This window comes from Pristiophorus japonicus, chromosome 4 (assembly GCF_044704955.1).
Source record: "Pristiophorus japonicus isolate sPriJap1 chromosome 4, sPriJap1.hap1, whole genome shotgun sequence".
NCBI classification, from domain to species: Eukaryota; Metazoa; Chordata; class Chondrichthyes; family Pristiophoridae; genus Pristiophorus; species Pristiophorus japonicus.
Genome location: NC_091980.1, coordinates 45,605,196 through 45,624,031, shown reverse-complemented (window position 1 = coordinate 45,624,031; position 18,836 = coordinate 45,605,196). Strand labels below are relative to the sequence as shown.

Here is an 18,836-nt window from a genome sequence, read left to right as displayed (position 1 = left end):
TGGCGTCTTCAGTGCCGGAGGGTGCCTGGGTCCGTCTGATTTTTTGAGGGCTGGTTCCCGGGCGGATGGTAAAACAGGTTATATCGCCGAATTATCCACCCGGGGAGACAGCGCAGCGTTGCATGCAGATTGACGACATCCAAACGTTGAAAACATTGGGCAGACGCTAATTTTTAGTGCCGCCACAAAACTAGTGCCGAAATTTCTGCCCAGACGCAAAATATTGTGTGACTCATTTAGCGCCAAAAAGTGGTTTTTCCGCTTCGCCCAGGCGGAAAAGCAGTCTCAAACCTGTCGAAAATCTAGCCCAAAGAGTCATAGATTGCATTCACATGACTTTTCATGCTCCCTTGCTCAATGCTACAACCTATGCCAAAATGAAAGGATTCCATTCTCTCTCAATGTGGAGTTTATCAGCAAGAAACAGTATTAAATTTTGAAAGTGAATGCTTGGTTCTCTAAGAGATGTCACAATGTCCTTGTTTTAAGGCAGCCCACTGTGCGAGTAATCTTTGACCCAGAAAAGCAAGTCTCCGATTGGCTCGTAGATCAAAGCTATTCTTTGTAGTCATATTTATGACACAAGCTCAGCATTGGTATGACAGTAACACAGTAACAGTTTCAGACAGGAGAATACCTTCAGTCCATCTTGCCCACCTATCCATTCCTACCTATTCCTTTGGAACATTTCTAATAACCCTGAATCGCATTTATTTACAAGAACTTGCATCCCATTACGGTTTCTTGTCAAAACGGACTAGGTAGCACACAAAATTTGTGCGCAGTCCTCATTAACATGAATATAGTACCGATATCAGCACTAAAACCGCGACTCACTGACTTACCGCTCAATAGGTAGGCCAATATAGGGTGCAGTCTAAATCCCAGTCATGTTTGGCCTAGACTTTATCCACTACTTAAAGGGGAGGTTCATTGATGCAACAGCACCTCATGGTCATTCCACTTGGAACTCCACTTGGAAGCAGAACCTACAACTGTAATGTATTATCACATGGTTTGGTATGAGCATGCTCAGTTCACTCTGGCCTATAAAGCAAGCACATGGACTAGCAACTCATTTTGTCTCTGTCCTTCATTTGTTCTACCCAAGTATATTACGTTATGGTGACAAGGATGGGATCCCAAAGCCATTTTTAGGATTCATAGAAGCACACGGTATTCAACCTTCAAGTAGACAAGTTTAAGGTGAATTTGTGACACCTAAACTGAATTTTTGCAATGTGTTATCATTAACGCTCTTGCAGAATCGTCTATGCCTCACCTTCACATGTACGTATACACAGAAACAGCGGCGTTGATTCGCACAGGTACACACGTAGCGAGCTGAGTCACTGTTCGACGTGATCCGGTCAATCATGGCCTACGGGATTCATCGGAAGCCTCAGCAAGCACAACCGACCTCGCAAACCATTTATTCAGTTCTTACACTGAGTGGATGGAGCTGTTTTTTTTTAGGGACAACAACAAATATTATTGAGACTGAAGAGCAGCTGAGAAGTTTCAAGCTCAAAATGAAGTAATCTGTGTCCAAAATAAATGAATTAATAGCACAGATAGAAATTAATAGGTTTGATCTAATAGGCATTTCGGAGACTTGGTTACAAAGTGACCACGGTTGGCTACTAAATATTCCAGGATACTTAACTTTTAGAAGAGATAGGCAAAATGGAAAAGAAGGAGGGGTACCCTGATAATAAATGATAGGATAAAGACAATAGAGAAAAAGGATCTTAGCTCGGAAAATCAAGAAGTAGAATCAGTTTGGGTGGAGCTAAGAAACAGCAAGGTGCAGAAAATATTGGTGGGAGTTGTTTATAGGTCCCCAAACAGTAGTGGTAATGTAGGGCACAGTATAAATCAGGAAATTAGAGGTGTACGTAACAAAGGTAATGCAATAATCAAGGGGGACTTTAATCAACATATAGACTGAGCAAATCAAATTTGCAGTAATAGTGTGGAGGACGAATTAATGGAATGTATACAAGATAGTTTTCTAGATCAGTATGTTGATGAGCCAACTAGGGAACAGGTTATTTTTATATAGTACTATGCATTGAGAAAGGGTTCATTAATAACCTGATAGTAAAGGGGCTCTAAGGGAAGAGTGACCATAATATGATGAAATTTTACATTAAGTTTGAAAGTGATTTCGTTAAATCCAAAACTAGGGTCTTAAATCTAAACAAAGGAAACTACACAGGTATGAGGGGAGAGTTGCTAAGGTAGATTGGGAAACTACATTAAAATATTTGACTGTAGACAAGCAATGGCTAGCATTTAAAGAATTAATACATAATTTACCACAAACATACATTTCTTTAAGACACAAAAGCTCCACAAGAAAAGTGGTACAACCTTAGCTAATAAGAGAAGTTAAACGTAGTATTAGATCAAAGGAAGAGGCTTATAATGTTGCCAAAATAAGCAGTAAGCCTAAGGATTGGGAAGATTTTAGAATTCAGCAAAAAAAAAACAAGAAATTGATAAAGAAAGGGAAAATAGAATATGAAACTAAACTAGCGAGGGACATAAAAACAAACTGTAAAAGCTTCTATAGGTATGTAAAAAGGAAAGGATTAGCAAAAGTAAATGTGGGTCCCCAGGCTGAGACAGGAGAAATTATAATTGGGAATAAGGAAATGGCAGAGAAATTAAACAAATACTGTGTGTCTAGCTTCACGGAAGAAGACACAAAAAACCTCCAAGGGTCCAGCAAGAATGAGGAACTGAAAGAAATTAGTATTAGTACAAAAAATAGTACTGGAACTAAAAGCCGATAAATCCCCTAGACCTGATGGCCTACATTCTAAGGTTTTGAAAGAGGTGGCTATAGAGATAGAAGATGTATTGGTTGTCATCTTCCAAAATTCCACAGGTTCTAGAACGGTTCGCACAGATTGGAAGGTAGCTAATGTAACCCTGCTATTTAAGAAAGGAAGGAGAGAGAAAATGGGGTACCACAGACTAATTAGCCTGACATCAGTAGTAGGGAACATGCTAGAATCTATTATTAAGGACGTGGTAACATAGCACTTAGAAAATAAAAGGATTTATGAAAGGAAAATCATGTTTGACAAATCTGTTAAGAATTTTTTTGAGGTTGTAACTAGCAGAATAGATAAGGGAGGAACCAGTGGATGTGGTGTATTTGGATTTTCAGGAGGCATTCGATAAAGTGTCACACAAGAGGTTATTCAACAAAATTAAGGCTCATGGGATTGGAGGTAATATATTAGCATGGATTGAGGATTGGTTGACGGACAGAAAACCGAGAGTAGGAATAAACGGGTCATTTTTGGGTTGGCAGGCTGTAACTAGTGAGGTGCCGCAAGGATCGGTGCTTGGGCCCCAGCTATTCACAATCTATATCAATGATTTGGATGAGGAGCCCAAATGTAATATATCCAAGTTTGCTGATGATACAAAGCGAGGTGGTAACGTAAGTTGTGAGGAGGATGCAAAGAGATTTCAAGGGGATACAGATAGGCGAAATGAATGGGCAAGAACATGGCAAATGGAACATAATGTGGAGAAATGTGAAATTATCCACTTTGGTCAGAAAAATAGAACGGAGAGAGATTGGGAAATATTGGTGTTCAGAGGGGCCTGGGTGATCTTATATACAAATCAATGAAAGTTAATATGCCGATCCTCTGCTCCTCACCGCCTGCTGATTCCCGCCACCTGCAGCTGCATTTTTTACCATTTTGTACCAGTTTCCTCATCCCTTGTCGCTTGATATCGCCATCTTGGCCACCTCAAAAATGTCCGGTTTTTGGACAGCCGGATTCGAGACGTTATACCTGTATATCCAACTTTGCTGATGATACAAAGCTAGTTGGGAATGTAATTCGTGAGGAGGATGCAAAGAGACTTCAAGGGAATATAGACAGGCTAGGTGAGTGGGCAAGAACATGGTAAATGGAATATAATATGGAGAAATGTGAATTTATCTACTTTGGTAGGAAAAATAGAAAAGCAGAGTTTTTTTTTAAATGGTGAAAGCTTGGGAAATGTTGGTGTTCAGAGGGACCTTGGTGTCCTTGTACACGAATCACTGAAAGTTAACAAGCAGGTACAGAAAGCAACTAAGAAAGCAAATGGTATGTAGACCTTTATTACAAGAGGATTTGAGTATAATGTAAAGACGCCTTACGGCAATTATATAGGGCCCTGGTAAGACCGTCCCTGGAGTACTGTGAAGAGTTTTGGTCTCCTTACCTAAGGAAGGATATATTTGCCATTGAGGGAGTGCAACGAAGGGTCACCTGACTGATTCCTAGGATGGGGGGATTGTCCGATGAGGAGAGATTGAGTAGACTAGGCCTATATTCTCCAGAGTTTAGAAGAATGAGAGGTGATCTCATTGAAACATACAAAATTCTTACAGGACTCGACAGGGTAGATGCAGGGAGGATGATTCTTCTGGCCGAGGCGTCTAGAACCAGGGGTCACAGTCTCAAATAAGGGATCAGCCATTTAGGACTGAGATGAGGAGAAACTTTTTCACTCAGGGTGGTAAATCTTTGGAATTCTCTACCCCAGAGAGTTGTGGAGACTCAGTCTTTGAGTATATTCAAAGCAGAGATAGATAGAATTTTGGATATTAAGGGAATCAAGGGATATGGGGATAGAGCAGGAAAGTGGATTTGAGGTAGAAGACCAGCCATGATCTCATTGAATGGCAGAGCAGGCTCAAGGGGTCGAATGACCTATTATGTTCTTAAATCTACTTGCACCAAGGAAAGGAAAGGATGCGTCATTTAGAGACATTGTCGAGAAACTCGAGAAGCCGTTAGAAATAGCAGAAAGCTACAAGTTTGGTATCAGAAACCAAAAACAAAGTGAAACCATCAGTGAGTACATTGTAGCTCAAGAGCCTGTCTTTGCATTGTAATTTTTGGATTGTGCGTTGCAAGGTAAGTTTGTGTGTGGACTGTTGGATGAACGCACACAGTCCAAGTCACTGAACACTCCGAAACTAATGTTTAACATTGCATGCAAAAGTGTAATATCTATGGAGATAGCGTCTCAGAATGCTAGGAAGCTCCGTCCAACTCAAGTGACTAGTGCAGCTGAGGTCTACTGTCACAAAGCTACTGGCAAACCTAAAGATGGGAGACCAAGTCAAAAAGCATATCAGTGAGAGCATTTCTGTGAATTGTTATTGCTGCAATGGAAATCATTCGCCACAGTCCTGCCAATAAAAAAATGCAAAGTGTTTTTACTGCCAGAAGCAAGGCCATATTTCAACAGCTTGCAGAGCTAGATCTAAAGTAAGAAGAACCATTCTCGTGGCAATGCAAATCAGTGACAAAAAAAGGGAGGAGTTCACAATATTGACGTGAACACACCTGATGTTGAAGAACTCGGCATCTACAGTATCTATGCCACTAGTGGCAACGTTAGCAGTCAAGAGAAAAACTTCCATACAAAACTTTTAATCAACAAACAATATGTTGATGTGTCTCGATTCGGCGGTGGACTGCTCTATTCTGAGTAAGGATACATATGAGAGTACGTTTAATCAAAGAATACCATAGAGTTAAAAACCTACTCCGGAGAAATCCTAGAGACAAATGGAATGTATAGTTTAACACAATGGTCAGTCAGTAAAGCTGCCTATTAATGTAGCGAGCTACAACAACATAAGAACATAAGACTAGGAGCAGGAGTAGATCATATGGCTCCTCGAGCCTGCTCCCCCATTTAATACAATCATGGCTGATCCGATCATGGACTCAGGTCCACTTTCCTGCCCGCTCCCCATAACCCCTTATCGTTCAAGAAACTGTCTATTTCTGTCTTAAAATTATTCAATGTCCCAGCTTCCACAGCTCTCTGAAGCAGCAAATTCCACAGATTTATAACCCTCAGCGAAGAAATTTCTCCTCATCTCAGTTTTAAATGGGCGGCCCCTTATTCTAAGATCATGCACTCTAGTTCTAGTCTCCCTCATCAGTGGAAACATCCTCTCTGCTTCCACCTTGTCAAGCCCTCTCATAATCTTATACTTTTCTATAAGATCACCTCTCATTCTTCTGAATTCCAGTGAGTAGAGGTCCAACCTCCTCACCTTTCCTCATAAGTCAACCCCCTCATCTCCAGAATCAACCTAGTGAACCTTCTCTGAACTGCCTCCAAAGCAAGTATATTCTTTCGTAAATATGGAAACCAAAACTGCATGCAGTATTCCAGGTGTGGCCTCACCAATACCCTGTATAGCTGTAGCAAGACTTCCCTGCTTTTATACTCCATCCCCTTTGCAATAAAGGCCAAGATTCTATTGGCCTTCCTGATCACTTGCTGTACCTGCATACTATCCTTTTGTGTTTCATGCACATTAACCCCCAGGTCCCCCTGTAGTGCAGCACTTTGCAATCTTTCTCCATTTAAATAATAACTTGCTTTTTGATTTTTTTCTGCCAAAGTGCATGACCTCACACTTTCCAACATTATACTCCATCTGCCAAATTTTTGCCTTCTCACTTAGCCTATCTATGTCCTTTTGCAGACTTTGTGTGTCCTCCTCACACATTGCTTTTCCTCCCATCTTTGTATCGTCAGCAAACTTGGCTACGTTACACTCAGTCCCTTCTTCCAAGTCGTTAATATAGATTGTAAATAGTTGGGGTCCCAGCACTAATCCCTGCGGCACCCCACTAGTTACTGGTTGCCAACCAGAGCATGAACCATTTATCCCGACTCTCTGTTTTCGGTTAGTTAGCCAATCCTCTATCCATGCTAATGTATTACCTCCAACCCTGTGAACTTTTATCTTGTGCAGTCACCTTTTATGTGGCACCTTGTCAAATGCCTTCTGGAAGTCCAAATATACCACATCCACTGGTTCCCCTTTATCCACCCTGTTTGTTACATCCTCAAAGAACTCCAGCAAATTTGTCAAACATGACTTCCCCTTCATAAATCCATGCTGACTCTGCCTGACCGAATTTTGTTTTTCCAAATGTCCTGCTACTGGTTCTTTAATGATGGACTCCAACATTTTCGCAACCACAGATGTTAGGCTAACTGGTCTATAGTTTCCTACTTTTTGTCTGCCTCCTTTTTGAAATAGGGGCATTATATTTGCAGTTTTCCAATCTGCTGGGACCTCCCCAGAATCCAGGGAATTTTGGTAAATTACAACAGGCCAACTCTCATCGGCAAAGGCTGGTTGAGTAAGTTAAAACTAAACTGGAAAAACAAATAAGCAATTTGGAACTCCTCATCAACTGCATGGTTGATATTAAACTGAAAGCATGTTCACAGACAGTTATGAGGGCATCACTGAATATGACGCGCATATCCACATCAAGTCCAACGTGAAGCCTATCTATTGTAAGACAGGGCCAGTCCCCTATGCATTGAAAAGTCATGTGGAGGAAGAGCTAGCGAAGCTCAGAGAACAGAGTTTTATTAAAAACTGACAAAAGTGAATGAGCTACCCAGATTGTGGTAGGGCCCAAAGACAAAACTATATGCATGTGTGGTGAGTACAAAGTTACTATCAACCATGCAGTTGACAATGAGTAGTACCCATTACCTACATCCCAAGATTTGTATGCAGCACTCTCTGGGTCAAAAGTTTTCTCCAAGCTTGACCAGTTGAACACTTAGGCTCATCTGAATGTTGACAAAGAGCGTCAACAGTATCTCACCAACACACACAAGGGACTGTACTCATACACCAAGCTGCCGTATGGTGTAAAGTCCTCCCTAAAATCTTCCAGGTTATGATGGATAAGATTTTGCAAGGAGTTCCAAATTGCTTATCCAATCAAGACGATGTGCTGGTCGCAATAACCAGTGAGGAAGAAAATCTAGGCGTTAGATATAGTGCTTCAAAGATTGATTGCCCACAACGTCAAAATGAAAAAGAGCAAATGTGCTTTTGTGCAGCCCGAAGTAGTGTACCTTGGTCTGAAAGTTGATGCAAATGGTTTGCAACCAGTGAAAGAAAAGGCTGATGCTGTCATCTGTTAGAAATCAGGGGTTCAACATGTATAAAACTGACACCAAGAATGAAGAATGATATGTTTAAATCGATGTTTTGAACTGGAGATGAAATCAAATTGGTATTAGATGCTTAGAATTGCTAATGTTTTGGCACCCTGCTGCAATGTTATAGCATTCTGCACTATGAGACCCATATATCTGTTGTTTTCCAGTTCGGACTTCAACTTTATTTATGTATCTTTAAGACAATTTGTTATAGAAAGACTTATGAGCCAAAATTGCACACCGCTGGAAATGGGGTGCACCCCATTTCAACTGGTTTTACCGCCGCAGTGGTTGAGGTGGCCTCTTGAGCGAAATTTCGCTCTTTGGCTTTTTTTTTTCAGGCGGACCGGAAGTCACTCATTATGGGGGCGGTTGCGGGCGGTGAGCACACTAGTGAAACAAAACTTGGGGGCAGGTGTAGTGGCCGCCGCTGTCAGTCACCAGTGTAGCGCAGATGACATCATCATGGTGCCGTGTCACCTCGGCTCTCCCCATCACTTAAAGGGCAGAACCTGCACGATTTTAAAAGTTTGGTCCACTGGGCCACCAGGGAGGGTTTCGACTGGGCCAGCAGCCTGGCACCCGAGAGGGGGTGCCAGGATGCCTGTTGGCAGCCCGGCCGAACCCAGGGGTATAACTGTCGGCCCGACATGGCAGTCGGCCAATAAAAAAAAACACGGCGGCAGCGGCAGTGCGTTCCTTTAATGAGAGCCACAATACGTCATTTGATAGCCATTTTTTAGGGAAATCTCTATAGGTCAAACGGTCTCGTCAATATCCCACATCAGACCCACCCCTAAAAAGAGAATAAAAAGTAAGCCTCCTAAAGGCTGTCCTCACAAACAGTGTGAAGGGAGAGTGAAACAGAAGGTGGGCTGGTCGAACACTTTTCAAGTGATTCGATGCTTTACCGAAGGAAGCTCCATACAAAAAGAGAAAGAGGCTGCAAACCAGAGAACCGTTCATGTGCACGAGCTATTTGTCCGATCGGATCGTTATCAACTACTTGTTATGGTCGTATGCTTTTGCTGTATAACTAATGTGTTATATTTCATCTTAAACACTGATTAAACACAATATACCCACCAGATTGGGTAACAGTCGATCCTGATTATTAAAGTTACCAGAGATAGCTTTAAACTTGGCTATTTCCAACACATCAATGTTTTAAAAGCAGAGAACGTGTTTGAGTAAAGATCTTTCCTTGGAATGGTTCAGTACTATGCATGTTTCTTCCCTGAGAAAGCGATCATTTTACCTCCATTGCATGAGCTCCTCAAGAAGGATGTCCACTGGAAGTGGATGAAAGTTTATGACGCTTGGAAGAAAAATCTCTCGAGCAATACTCTACTTATGCACTAGGACAAAGAGCTTAAGTCAAACATGTGATGCTTCCAGTTACGTTGTGGGAGCTGTCATAAGCCACATAATATAGAAACATAGAAAATAGGTGCAGGAGTAAGCCATTCAGCCCTTCGAGCCTGCACCGTCATTGAATGAGTTCATGGCTGAATATGCAACTTCAGTACCCCATTCCTGCTTTCTCACCATACCCCTTGATCCCCCTAGTAGTAAGGACTACATCTAACTCCTTTTTGAATATATTTAGTGAATTGGCCTCAAAAATTTTCTGTGGTACAGAATTCCACAGATTCACCACTCTCTGGGTGAAGAAGTTTCTCCTCATCTCGGTCCTAAATGGATTACCCATTATCCTTAGACTGTGACCTCTGGTTCTGGAATTCCCCAACATTGGGAACATTCTTCCTGCATCTAACCTGTCTAAACCTGTCAGAATATTAAACGTTTCTATGAGATCCCCTCTCATTCTTCTGAACTCCAGTGAATACAAGCCCAGTTGATCCAGTCTTTCTTGATATGTCAGTCCCGCCATCCGGGAATCAGTCTGGTGAACCTTCTCTGCACTCCCTCAATAGCAAAAATGTCTTTCCTCAAGTTAGGAGACCAAAACTGTACACAATACTCCGGGTGTGGCCTCACCAAGGCCCTGTACAACTGTGGCAAAACCTCCCTACCCCTGTACTCAAATCCCCTCGCTATGAAGGCCAACATGCCATTTGCTTTCTTAACCGCCTGCTGTACCTGCATGCCAACCTTCAATGACTGATGTACCATGACACCCAGGTCTCGTTGCACCTCCCCTTTTCCTAATCTGTCACCATTCAGATAATAGTCTGTCTCTCTGTTTTTACCACCAAAGTGGATAACCTCACATTTATCCACATTATACTTCATCTGCCATGCATTTGCCCACTCACCTAATCTATCCAAATCACTCTGCAGTCTCATAGCATCCTCCTCGCAGCTCACACTGCCACCCAACTTAGTGTCATCCGCAAATTTGGAGATACTACATTTAATCCCCTCGTCTAAATCATTAATGTACAATGTAAACAGCTGGGGCCCCAGCACAGAACCTTGCGGTACCCCACTAGTCACTGCCTGCCATTCTGAAAAGTACCCATTTATTCCTACTCTTTGCTTCCTGTCTGACAACCAGTTTCCAATCCACGTCAGCACACTACCCCCAATCCCATGTGCTTTAACTTTGCACATTAATCTCTTGTGTGGGACCTTGTCGAAAGCCTTCTGAAAGTCCAAATATACCACATCAACTGGTTCTCCCTTGTCCACTCTACTGGAAACATCCTCAAAAAATTCCAGAAGATTTGTCAAGCATGATTTCCCTTTCACAAATCCATGCTGACTTGGACCTATCATGTCACCTCTTTCCAAATACACTGCTATGACATCCTTAATAATTGATTCCTTCATTTTACCCACTGCTGATGTCAGGCTGACCGGTCCATAATTCTCTGTTTTCTCTCTCCCTCCTTTTTTTTTTAAAAAGTGGGGTTACATTGGCTACCCTCCACTCCATAGGAACTGATCCAGAGTATATGGAATGTTGGAAACTGACTGTCAATGCATCCGCGATTTCCAAGGCCATCTACTTAAGTACTCTGGGATGCAGTCCATCAGGCCCTGGGGATTTATCGGCCTTCAATCCCATCAATTTCCCCCAACACAATTTCCCAACTAATAAGGATTTCCCTCAGTTCCTCCTTCTTACTAGACCCTCTGACCCCTTTTATATTCGGAAGGTTGTTTGTGTCCTCCTTAGTGAATACCGAACCAAAGTACTTGTTCAATTGGTCTGCCATTTCTTTGTTCCCCGTTATGACTTCCCGATTCTGACTGCAGGGGAACTACGTTTGTCTTTACTAACCTTCTTCTCTTTACATATCTATAAAAGCTTTTGTAGTCCGTCTTAATGTTCCCTGCAAGCTTCCTCTCGTACTCTATTTTCCCTGCCCTAATCAAACCCTTTGTCCTCCTCTGCTGAGTTCTAAATTTCTCCCAGTCCCCAGGTTCGCTGCTATTTCTGGCCAATTTGTATGCCACTTCCTTGGCTTTAATACTATCCTTGATTTCCCTTGATAACCACGGTTCAGCCACCTTCCCTTTTTTATTTTTACGCCAGACAGGGATGTACAATTGATGATGGCCAACAGAAACAAATCGTGTTTGCATCAAACCCTCACAAAGAGCAAAATAAACTAAGCGCAAATTGAAAAGGAAGCACTTGCCATAGTGTTTGCAACCAAAAAATTCCAACAGCTCCTGATTGGCAGATTGGTGATAACCAATCACAAACTGCTCCTAGCAAAATTGGTGCCCAAATCTGCCATCCCTGCAATGACCGCATCAAGAATGTAATTTTTGAGGATGTAACTAGTAGAGTGGACAAGGGAGAACCAGTGGATGTGGTGTATTTGGACTTTCAAAAGGCTTTTGACAAGGTCCCACACAAGAGATCGGTGTGCAAAATTAAAGTACATGGTATTGGGGGTAATATATTGACGTGGATAGAGAACTGGTTGGCAGACAAGAAGCAGAGAATCGGGATAAACGGGTCCTTTTCAGACTGGCAGGCGGTGACTAGTGGGGTGCCACAGGGCTCAGTGCTGGGACCCCAGATATTTACAATATACATCAATGATTTAGATGAAGGAATTGAGTGTAATATCTCCAAGTTTGCAGATGACACTAAGCTGGGTGGCAGTGTGAGCTGTGAGGGGGATGCTAAGAGGCTGCAGGGTGACTTGGAAAGGTTAGGTGAGTGGGCAAATGCATGGCAGATGCAGGATAATGTGGATAAATGTGAGGTTATCCACTTTGGTGGCAAAAACATGAAGGCAGAATATCAGAATGGCGGCAGATTAGGAAAAGGGGAGGTGCAACGAGACCTGGGTGTCATGGTACATCAGTCATTGAAAGCTGGCATGCAGGTACAGCAGGCGTTGAAGGCGGCAAATGGCATGTTGGCCTTCATTGCTCGGGGATTTGAGTATAGGAGCAGGGAGGTCTTACTGTAGTTGTACAGAGCCTTGGTGAGGCCTCACCTGGAATATTGTGTTCAGTTTTGGTCTCCTAATCTGAGGAAGGACGTCCTTGCTATTGAGGGAGTGCAGCGAAAGTTCACCAGACTTATTCCAGGGATGGCAGGACTGACATATGAGGAGAGACTGGATCGACTGGGCCTGTATTCACTGGAGTTTAGAAGGAGAGGGGATCTCATAGAAACATACAAGGAAGGTGCCGTCGGGTGGGCCCCACCGAGGAGCTGTTAGCATCGGGCGGCGGCAGCAGCTGGAGGTCGGCGGCCACATGGGAGGCGGCAAGTGCGGCCGCTGGAGAGGCCACAATGGCCGCAGGGGAGGCGGCTACGGTGGCCGCCGGAGAAGCGACGACGACGGCCGCAGGAGAGGCGACAAGTCAGGTGGCAGTGGAGGGGAGCGGAGGCTGCGACGGCGGAGGGCATCCGGAGCGGCGGAGAGCAAGATGGCGGCGGTATTGTGTTCAGAGCAGCAGAGCATCAAAGATAGCGGCGCCCAAGGAGAAGCCTCGTGGAATCCTCCTGCATCAAAGATGGCGCCTTAAAAAGGAAATGCACCTGGGAGTTTTAAAAGGGCCTTACCAAGAGGTGGTCCCCACAAAGGACTTCTGTAAGGCAGAGCGAGTCTACAATGACCTATGTTAATGTGAGATGGCGAATTTATAATAATTAATTTTTTAATGCTGAATGGCCACTGTATTTGTGTAAAATAATGGATATGAAGTACAATTAATGATAAGGGCTAACAAGAAAATCAGGGATCCGTTACCAGTCAATAACTAGTTAATGTACCAGATAATATGTACCATACTAACTCACTGTCTATGCCTACCTGCCTTCCGTTGGACAAGTGTGATGTTATGTATTGATGTATGTATCGTCGTTCTGCGTCCTGGTGGGGGGGGGGGGGGGGGGGGGGAAGTGATGTTATGTAATGATGTGTGTATCATCCTGGCACCTTAAATGTAATGTAAGCACTATGCCACACCACAGAGGGCGTTGTGGTGAGAAACCTGGAAGTACCTAGAACAGGCACTATATAAGGCTGACCACCACACTGGAGAGGCACTCTTGAGCTGAACAATAAAGGACGAAGGGTCACAGCAGTTAGACTTACACCAGACCGTGTGGAGTCAGTGATTTGTGTGTTAGATACATCACACACCTGGTGGCCTGCCTTTTATACTAGGCCAGGCACACCTGTACAGGTAACCTACAAGTCTCCCACTGCTGTGCCCTCTGGTGATAGTACAAACAGTAGCCATGTAGGATACATGACATCACTCTCCCCCAAGCCTTTAGTGCAAACGCCTCTGCATTGAATGTGCTCTGGACTTAGCTCTATCTGGTTGACCCTTGGCGGGTCGTTTCAATCTTGGGTGAGTAGTTGGTGCAGTAGAGTGCTGGTAGTTGCTGTTTGTGTTTGGCCCTGACCACTCCATTCTCTCCCTCCCACATATAGGTTATGCCGGAGGCTCAGTGCGTTCATATACATTCAAGTTCAGAAAAACAAGTTTGCATTCATTTGTTGTTCAGTTGTGAGACCGGTACATTGGACTGGTGAGATATATTATCGATGCATACTGGGGATCGATGACCGGTGCATAAGGATAAACTAGTTCCACAACTGCTGGATGGAGTCCAGGTAGTCTGGTGGCGGCACAGTGCCCAGTGCTGGCAGTGGGAATCCAGTTGGCTCAAGTTGCCTGCTCTTGGGGCTGTTGCCGTGGTTCCCAGCATTGGCCAGGTTCACAGATGCCTGTGACCTCCCTATCCTTTCTTGCGCACTGTGTCGCTGCTGCTCCTTGAGGGGCTGTCGTCTAGCAGTGCACAGGGAGCTGCTGACTCGCTAGCCTGGGCATTGTTTGATTTGGGATCTTGGCTGGTTATCGGTCCCCTTTGGGAGGACTGTAGCAAGTGACCCTTCGTTTCCGGGTACGGCCTTGGTGGCGATGGGGACTGGGGGCTGCGCCTTAGCACAGTTTGCTCATGGCAGTTGGTGCCATCGGGTGCCTGAGAGGTGGAGCCGATCAGGGGCAGGGTATCGATACCGGTACCGTTGCCCTCCTGAGATCGCTTGCTCTGCAGCTTGTGTGTATTGGCTGCTTGTGGCCACACTTCATGGTGCATAACTCTGGTCCCGGGGACACAGGCTACAGCATTGGGTAGCTCACTGGCCCGGTGTGCTCCCGATGGGTGTCTGCCCGCTGCATTGGCTGCGTGCAGTTGAAATCCTACATCGCACAACTTTTCATTACTTATAGTGGATACTCTGTAGCCTCGCTGGTTGCATGTACACAATTCTGATCATCAATTACACCGTTTACATGATCACGCGACTTTTCCTTGTTTATTGCATGTACACAACTCTGATCATCCATTACACATTTTGTCTCTAACTTACAGTTGCTATTACATTGCTTGAGTGGGTAGAACTGTCCCTTTAATTGTAGTGGGTTGCAGGCCTCCTTTAAGAGACCCTTGCTTTCTTTACCCCAATCCTCTTCTCCATTTGGTGCCACGTGTTGCTCCATCAGTGCTGCACCTCCTGGTCTGGTCGCGGCCATCTTTTTCTTCAGCGCATCACCTCGTGGTTTGGGCGCCATCTTTCCTCCATCCACGATGTCGACTGCGGTGATCCTCTTCTCCCCGGATTCTGCCACCGAAGCTGTGAAGTCGCCTTTGGATCTGATTTTCTTCCTCCGGAGTCGTGCTACTGGAGCCTGGAAGGTGCGTTCGGGTCGTCTCAGCTGGATCATCTCCACGCAGTCGTGCTGTGCTGGTCTGCTCTCTGGTGCTGTGCTGGTCTGCTCCCTGGTGCTGGGTCCACCCTCAAGTGAGGGCTTGTTGTGCCTCCGAATACGGAGGACATCGATCGTTGGAGGGGTGAAGTCTTCCCACTTCCAATGGATCTTCTCCATCCACCTCCTTCCGAGTAGCGTTGGTCCATCACCTGCAACAATCCACAGAGGTAACTTGTGCACACCATTTTGGAGTACCTTTACATTCGCACTACCATCGACTGGGATAAAGTTCATCGATGTCGGTGCGCAGCTTTGCCTGAAGTGGGCCCAACTTGGGTCGTTCAGCTTGATTGTCCCATAGCCTCTCAAAAGCTTCTTGATTCATTACTGACTGGCTCATCCCCATGTCCACTTCCATGAAGATGGAACGCCATCTATCTTGACTTCCATCCTCAATGGGGAACACTCGGTGGTGCAGGTAAACATGCTATATACCTCATCGTGGGGCTGAGCTACCTCTCTGCCTATCATTTCATAATCTGCGCTGGATTCATGGCCATCGACACAGTGAGTTATATTTCTCTTACACATTCGCTGGAGGTGGCCCGATGTGCTGCAGCCCTTGCATACATAGTCTTTAAAATGGCACTGGTGAGCCCTGTGACTCCCTCCACAACGCCAGCATGGAGCTACTCGATTAGTCCCTCTCGGCGGACTCTGAGTTAAGGGACTCAGGGGCCCGTTCTCTCTTCCCTGAGAGGGTTCGCGTTCTACAGTCCAGCCTCTAAAAGGCGCCACAGTACCTGCCGAGTTTGAGTCCTGAGGGTGACGATCTGCGTAGAACTGCAGGTCGAGGTCATGAATGCCTGGCGCAGAGAGATGGCCTTCTGCAGTGTGACTGTGGTATCCGCCGACAGTAGCTTATGAAGAAGGCCCTCATGGCCGATTCCAATGACAAAAATGTCCCGCAGTGTTTCGTTGAGGTGGCGCCAGCCTCCTGAGGTCTGCAGCGTATTTCGCGATTTCCTGGCATTCGGGCCGTCGGTGGGCGAGGATGCTCTCCTTGGGCTTGAGTTGCTCATGGATCAGTATTACGAGTTCCTCGTACGTCTTGATCGCTGTCTTCGCTGGTGCTAGCAAGTCCCTCACGAGGCCACAGACAGTGGGCCCACAACTGGTTATCAGCCAGTGTGGCCGGGTCGTCTCCTGCCAGGTCATTTGCTGTGAAGAAATGGTCAAGCCTCTCCACAAAGGTGTCCCAATCATGATCATTGGCAAACTGCTGCAACGTACCAAGGGTAGCCATTTTCGTCTGAAAGTCTGTAATCTCGTCGCCAATTGTTGTATCCTTGGATGCACTAATAATGACTCCACGAGGCAGTGTGTTGCACTTGAACTGTAGTGACCTTAATCCTTTATTTGTTAACTCCAGAGAGAGGATCACACCTGGTGGCCTGCCTTTTATATTAGGCCAGGCACACCTGTACAGGTAACCTACAAGTCTCCCACTGCTGTGCCCTCTGGTGGCACACCTTGTGATAGTAAAACAGTAGCCATGTAGGATACATGACAAAACATACCTTTTTGACGAAGCTTTTGGTCACCTGTGCTAATTTCTACTTATACGGCTCGGTGTCAAATTTTTATCGCATAACACTCCTATGAAGAGCCTTGGGATGTTTCACTATGTTAAAAAGCGCTATATAAATGCATGTTGTTGAAATTGGTGACAAAATCCAAACTGTTCATGTGTATCAAATGATCTCTGCTAGAGATGAACCAAGACATGATCAACTCAGCATTCACAGCCCTCTGGTGCAGAGAATTTCAAAGATTCACAACCCTCTCAGTGAAGAAATGCCTCCTCAATTGCTCTTAAATGGCCTACCCCTTATCCCGAGACTATGCCCCCTATTTCTAGACTCCAGCCAGGGAAAACAACCTCTCAGCATCTACCCTGTCAATCCCCTTCAGAATATTGTATGTTTCAATGAGATCACCTCTCATTCTTCTAAACTCCAAAGGGTATAGGCCCATTCTACATAATTTCTCATCATAGGACAGCCTTCTCATCCCAGGGGTCAATCTAGTAAACATTCATTGCACCGCCTCCAAGGCAAGTACATCCTTCCTTCGATAAGGAGACCAAAACTGTGCACAATACTCCACGTGTGCTCTCACCAAGGCCTTGTACAATTGTAGCAAGACTTGCTTAATCTTATAATCTAGCCCCCTTGCAATAAAGGACAACATGCCATTTGCCTTCCTTATTGTTTGCTGTACCTGCATGTTAGCTTTGTGTTTCTTGCACAAGGGCACCCAAATCTCTCTGAACACCAACATTTAAAAGTTTCTTCCTACCAAAGTGAATAACTGCACATTTCCCTACATTATACTCCATCTGCCACCTTACTGCCCACTCACTTTACCTATATCCCTTTGCGTTCTCCTCACAGTTTACTTTCTCACCTAGCTTTGTATCATCAGCAAACTTGAATACATTACACTCCGTCCCTTCATCTAGGTTATTAATATAGATTGTTAAAAGCTGAGGCCCCAGCACTGATCCTTGCGGCACCCCACTAATTACAGTCTGCCAACCTGAAAAAGACCTGTTTATTCCTACTCTCCGTTAACCAATTCTCGATCCATGCTATCATATTACCCCCAACCCCATGTGCCCTTATCTTGCGTAATAACCTTTTATGTGGCACCTTATCGAATGCCTTTTGGAAATCCAAATAAACTACATCCACTGGTTCCACTTTATGTACCCTGCTAGTTACATCCTCAAAAAGCTCTAATAAATTTGTCAAACACGATTTCCCTTTCATAAACCGAGGCTGACTCTGCCGAATCATATTATGACTTTCTAAATGCCCTGATACCACTTCCTTAACAATGAATTCCAGCATTTTCCCGACGACTGATGTCAAGCTAACTGGCCTGTAGTTCTCGGTTTTCTCTCTCCTTCCTTTCTTGAATAGCGGTGTAACATTTGCTACCTTCCAATCGCTGGAACCGTTCTAGAATCTAGGGAATTTTGGAAGATCAAAACCAATGCATCCACTTTCTCTGCAGCCACCAGGAACCAGGATGTGGGCCATCAGGGCCAAGACACTTGTCGGCAATTTGTCCCATTAGTTTCTCTAGTACTTTTTCTCTACTTCGATTAATTACGTTAGGTTCCTCACCCTCATTAGACCCTTGGTTCCCCACCATTTTTGTGCTTTTGTGTCTTCTACTGTGAAGACAGATACAAAATATTTGTTTGCAAATGTACATTGTACAAATGTAATGCCCCTATTTAAAAAAGGCAGACAAACGCAGGAAACTATAGACCAGTTAGCCTAACATCTGAGGTTGGGAAAATGTTGGAGTCCATTATTAAAGAAGCGGTAACTGGACATTTGGAAAAACATAATTCAGTCAGGCAGAGTCAGCATGAATTTATGAAAGGGAAGTCATGTTTGATAAATGGTTCATTCTCAGGTTGGCAATCAGTAATTAGTGGGGTGCCACAGGGATCAGTGCTGGGACCCCAACTATTTACAATCTATATTAATGACTTGGAAAAAGGGACTGAGTGTAACGTAGCCCAGTTTGCTGACAATACAAACATAGAAACATAGAAAATAGCTGCAGGA

General features: G+C 44.5%; 1 protein-coding gene across 3 annotated transcripts in view; it reads right to left on the bottom strand.

The window, feature by feature from the left end:
* LOC139262887 (gamma-aminobutyric acid receptor subunit beta-2) overlaps positions 1-18,836 on the bottom strand; it is a 454,786-nt gene that overhangs the window by 298,064 nt on the left and 137,886 nt on the right. The window contains exon 1 of one of the 3 annotated variants that reach the window (XM_070878142.1): positions 1,283-1,360. The exons of the other annotated variants lie outside the window; for them this stretch is intronic. The gene's annotated coding sequence lies outside the window, so the exon portion shown is untranslated. Of the gene's footprint in view, positions 1-1,282; positions 1,361-18,836 lie in introns of those variants that run through there. 3 annotated transcript variants of the gene reach the window in all.